We start from the raw sequence: 6,002 nt of genomic DNA, 5'->3' as shown, positions 1-6,002 counted from the left end.
AGTGACAGTAGGTACAAATTTTACATCTAGACTTTAAACAGCCATAACTCTCTTATAGTAGATTCAAAGTTAACAACCCTTGTATGAAAATTGTATTTCTTCAAACCAACTTTCCAACGACACCTTTTGTTTTCAAAAAAACCTTCTATAACTTTCTATATGCTTAAAAGAGTGACAATTGATAAACAATTCACACCCTAACTTCAAACAACCTTAACTTCTTCATACAAAATTCAAATAACAAACTTTATATACCAAAATTATAGCCCCAAATACAAGCTTTCTGAATCTCCCCTCTAAACCCTCGAATGCCTCTGAAGAAGTGACCTCCCCTTTGGTTTTTTCTCGGACAACCCCTTGAAGCTCATTGATCATGACCTATAGCCAATGAGAGTTAAGATCTTCTTATCCTTGCCTTATCTATCCATGTAGATGGGCTAAGGCCACTATACTATAATATCAATACCCATATATTTCTATATCTTTCATATTAAATATCCTAATACTTCTATTTTTAATTATAAAACTTATACAAGTTATTTAAGATTTCTATAAATCATGAATTTTATAGAAAATAGTTCATTATTTTCTAAGATCATTATTAAATAATATAAATATAATAACCATTATTTTTACACTATGAATAAATTACAATACGGCATCCATCCCCTCTAAAAGTGAACATTCTCTGACATGTACCAATTTATATATCTTCATCTTCTTCATCATCTTTTGTTACTTCCATGTGCTCTACTTGATCTAGATTTAATGTCTCAAAGTGCTCAAGGTCACATGGATTGAATCTATTGTCTTTTCTCTTGAATGCTTTTATTTTTTTTTCCAACCACAGGCATTTTCAGCATTGTTCCATTTAATTCGCGAAGTGAATAAGTGGCATTATCATATACTATTACCACTACATATGGACCAAACTATCTTCGAGCAAACTTTCTAAGAGTACTATGTTGATGTTCAAGACTACTATTAAATACTAGTACCCAATCTCCAGCTTAAATTTGTTTAATCTTCAATCGATGAGTTTTATCAAACCTTTCTTTGTTATTCAACCTAGCTGCCTTTAACTTCTCCAATGTAATATTTTTATTTTCAGACAATCTTTCAAGCTATTAGATCCGAAGCTCTAGCAGTTCTTCTCTTATAATGCCATCTTTTCAATTTGAAAATATCCAAGTAGACACTAAATCTTTCACTTGCAAAATTGGCTTTTGACCCAACATAAGCTCAATAGGCATATAACTAGTAATAGTGCTATGAGTGGTTCTATCTGCCCATAAAGTAAATGATAGAAGTCTTAGCCATTTGTTTTGGCTTACTTCTACAAGCCTTAACAAGAACATTAATAATAGAAAGATGCCCTTTTTCACTCTTGCCATTAGCCTCAGGATTATAAGCAATAATTAATTTCAACTTCAAACCATATCTTTGAAAAAAGTTTTTAGCTTCAATTACATCTAATTCTCCTCGATCTGCTCTCATTCTTCCAATGCTTATATATCTGCTAAAGTTGCCCTTAAGGATAAATCTATAAATTCCTTCTATAGTCTTGGTCCTCAAAGCTCTGCCTTCAACAAAGTTGGAGAGTTCTTCTCTAGCCAAGACAAGATATTTCATATTTCACAATCTCAAAGGCATGGCTACTAAGTCAATCATCCATTGAAAGTGCATGGCAAATAGATAGGTAGGATGCAACTCATCCTTGTATCTAATTTTAGATTACAATTGGCATTCTATACAAGAAGCCACAAATTCCTCCACATCTTTATAAAGACCTTTCCACCAATATCGTTCATTGATTTTATTGTAGGTGGCCCAAATTCTTTTATGCCCTACCCAAAGGATATCATGAAATTCTTAAAGAATCTGATTTTTAGTCTGTATATCATCAATCACCCTTAATAGCACTCCATCTTTCCTTTTTGGCCTCTTCTACAAAAAACTATCATTTAAAAGATAGTTATAAGACTGGTGTCTAATGTCTTTAAAGGTCTTGTTTGACCAACCTTCTTGCCTTCTCGTAGTGTTCAAATAAATATCAATATCTCTCAATTTCTCTCCATAAAGATCATCTCTAAATGATCTATTTCTATCACTTGATTTTACTTTGTCAATAGCCAATACATAACCATAGTCCTCAGCCTCATCATCTTCACTAATTTCTTGTGTTTTCATTTCTTCTTCACAAATATATCTAGCTCTAGATAACATATCTGCTACAGAGTTTTTTTTGCCAAAAATGTGCACCAATATAGGGTTAAGTGATTTGATGTAGGCTATCTACCTTAATATAATTGTCACGGACCAAAAATACAAACAAGAAATCTAAACAAGAAGTTCAAAAAGAAATGACAAGAACTAGATTATCAGATGAGTACAAGAGCAACGCCAAGAGAATTGAGCTAGAGCTTCAAGAAGTGTGTTGTCAAGACTGAAGAGCTCTTCAGCCTTGACTCCTATATATACTACTGGCCTATGATTCTAAGGAAGCACATCAAGAAGCTTCCCAAGAACTATGAAGCTTCTCGAGCAACTACTCAAGAGCTAAGAAGCTTCTCAAGTAACTTCCTAGAATCTACTAGAATATTCTAAGAATCTTCTAGAGCCTTCTAAGGGAATTTTTAGAGAATCTTCAAAGAATCTTTAGGGAATCTTTAAAGGATATTCTAAGAGAATATTCAAGGAATCTTCTGGAAGTTTCTAGAGACTTCTTTCTAGAAGGTTCTAGAAACTTGTCTCTAGAAAGGTCTAAGGACTATGTCCCTAACATCACCTCCTCCTTTAGCTTCGAGGTCTCCGAGAAGCAATGTTATCGTCAGTCAATACCAATGCAAGAAAATGAAGATCTGTCGCATAACCTCTGCTATGAACTCCAATTGTTGTTCACGAGGCAAGTGATTCAATGGTCCTTGAAGCCAACGGTAGTGGCCCACGCCTTCAACTTCTGACCAAGCATGAACCTCTGTGTCTTCATTGTGAAATTGTCCTGCAAACACTCCTTCTGGCTGACCATTGTAGGCAGGCTCGACCTCAAATACAATCACCAGCGATCTGTTGCTCGGAATCCTTCGACATCGTGGTGCAAGCGGTTCTTCATCTCGCGGTGGTCTTCGTGAGCTAGTTGCTTGAGATGACATGACAAGTGTAGTATCTTGGCTATCCATATTCAAAGGCTAAAATAATAAGAACAAACTTGGGCTACTAACAAAGTTCTACGCTATCTTGGAGAGAATGACTACATCAACTATGGATTTTGGTGGTGCTCTCTCCTCTTTTCTGTTTTCTAGATGAGCAAGCTTCAGTAAGAAGCTATCGTCGAACCGACTTGGATTTCTCAGGATATCGTCGATGAAACTCCTGTACCTTTTGCGGTGCATTCGCGAGATTTTCGGCCGGCTCCCATGTTCTTGGCTAGATTCTCGTCAATGTACTTCCGCAACTCAGTCAACTCCGTCTGCGATAAATTGTAGATTGGTCCAAAAGGTGGTTGTGCTCCTTCTTGCAATTCAATGGCACAGTCATAGGGTCGATGCTCTAGCAGCATATCAGCATTCTTCTTTTCAAAGACATCTTTGAATTCTTCATACTCCTTTGGAATAACCAAAGTCGGAGTTGCATCTTCTCGAGTCGGAGTTGCGAAGATGACAAGAGGTGTATTTTGCTTGGCTTCCTTCATGAAAGCCCTTGCACCTATAAACAAGGATTTGTTTCTAGGCATTGTCTTGGCAGATTCCACCTTCAAGGAGTTTGTTGGAAATGTCACTTTCCACAACTTCCAATCTATCAATGGATTATATCTATCAAGCCAAGATAGTCCCAAAATGATAGGACATGAAGGGGTCTTGATAACATTAAACACAATATTGCTCTCATGGTTTTCAAGACGTACCTTCAATGATTTAGTTTCATGGATAACATTGCCCGAAGACAATGGTCGTCTGTCTATGACTTCTACATGGACAGGCTTAAGTTTCTTTACAAGAAAAATATTGTGAAGCTTGGCAAACTCTTCATCTATAAAGCAAGCGGATGCAATCGAGTCTAATAAAGCATCGACTTGTAGTTCTTGAATACCCAGATGTAAAGGTACCATAAAACAATCTGAAGGTTGAGCTGAGAGAAAGGAACCTTGATTAATTTTGGATGTTGAGATGTCCAGCCGTACGGTCCCTATTGTGGCTGGGCGTCCTTGTTTTCCTGCATGCTTGTACTCCTGAGTCTTGTTGTTTGAGGCTTCTGTTTCTTCCGACAATCTACAGCTTTATGGCCCGCTTTTCCGCAATATAAACACAAGTTTTGTTCAAACCATCGCTTCCTTTCCTCAGCTGTGAGGGGTTTGACACGTACCGCATCAATTTGCATGGGTTCAAGATCTGTGGAGTGATTCTCTGGACCTTTTGAAAATGTAGCAAATGCTCCATCATTTCTCCAGCCTGATCGTCTTTCTTGTTGTAATTCAAAGAGGCGGTTGTCAGAAATAATTGCCTGAGATATAAGTTCTTCTAAAGTATCCGCCTTAGGCATGGTGATCAATAAGTTCTTGACATCATCTCTCAGTCCATATCAAAATCGTGTCATGAACGCCTTATCATTCCAATCAAGATCACATGTAAGCTGTTGAAATTTTGCTGCATAGATTGCAACAGAACGTGATCCTTGTCGCAGATTTTGTATCTTTCTTTCAGCCACTCTTTCTCGATCGCTATCTCCAAACGCAGCAGTAAGTCTCTCTATGAAAGCCTCTAGGTCGTACAATATTGGAGAATCCTTCTCCAATAGTGGAGCAAACCAAGAGCGAGCATTTCCTGATAGAAGAGTACCTATGAAAGCAACCTGGGTAAATCCATTCGGATAACGAGAAGGGTATAGGCGTAGGTAAAGCCGTACTTGTTGCACAAAACCTCGGAAGTTGGCTCTTGTTCCATCAAACTTGTCTGGCATACTCGCTTTTGGTTCTTTCGTACTAATCCTTGAAGTATCCATAGGGGTCGTATGTGACACATGTCTTGCTTCTCTCAATCGAATAATCTCTTGTTGTAGGCTATGAATTTTGCGTCTAGCTTCTTCGGTCACTAGATCAATTTGAGGTTCTTTACTTGGATTGCGAAGAAATGCAATCTCTTTTCGTACACTATTCATAAGAGCTTGAAGATCTACAAGAGTTGCCACTCTATTGTCTACTTGTGGAGATGCACTGTCTATGACCTGGTCTACTTCCATATTTAGAGAATAGATGGATTAAAATTTTGAGAGAAGAAGAAATTGCTAAGTCTCTTGGAGAAAATTGTAGCACTACCTGTCACTAAAACCTACTCGGAGAAAAGAAAATAAAACACTAAATGATTTCAATTTTAGAGGAGGGTAATCCGCAACCTCTAAAAATGCCTCAATGCTTTCGAGAAGAGGGGTAATCCGCACTCTATCAAGAAGGCAAAGCTCTGAAATCGATGTTAACAGTCTTTTTTACTAGCTATGCTAAACAAAAAGAAGGAATTAATATCAGTCCAAGAGAGGGTAATCCACAACCCTTAGAACACTCAAGTATCTCCAAGGAAAGGGGTAGTCCACTCCCTGCCTCAAAGAACTAAGCTCTGATATTGTGATTGAGAAAATATCAGTTTAGAGGAAGGTAATCCGCAACCCCTAAAGCGCTAGAATACCTTCAAGAAGAGGAGTAATCCGCTCTCAAACAAGAAGGATTCAGCTCTGATATTAAGATAAAGGTAGTCTCGACAAACTGTCACGGACCAAAAATACAAACAAGAAATCTAAACAAGAAATTCAAGAAGAAATGACAAGAACTAGATTATCAGATGAGTACAAGAGCAACGCCAAGAGAATTGAGCTAGAGCTTCAAGAGATGTGTTATCGAGACTGAAGAACTCTTCACCCTCGACTCCTATATATACTACTGGCCTATGGTTCTAAAGAAGCGCATCAAGAAGCTTCCCAAGAACTATGAAGCTTCTCGAGCAACTACCCAAGAG

This window comes from Physcomitrium patens, chromosome 22 (assembly GCF_059467195.1).
Source record: "Physcomitrium patens ecotype Gransden chromosome 22, ASM5946719v1, whole genome shotgun sequence".
NCBI classification, from domain to species: Eukaryota; Viridiplantae; Streptophyta; class Bryopsida; order Funariales; family Funariaceae; genus Physcomitrium; species Physcomitrium patens.
The sequence above is the reverse complement of the archived record's forward strand: the minus strand, read 5'-3'. Positions refer to the sequence as shown.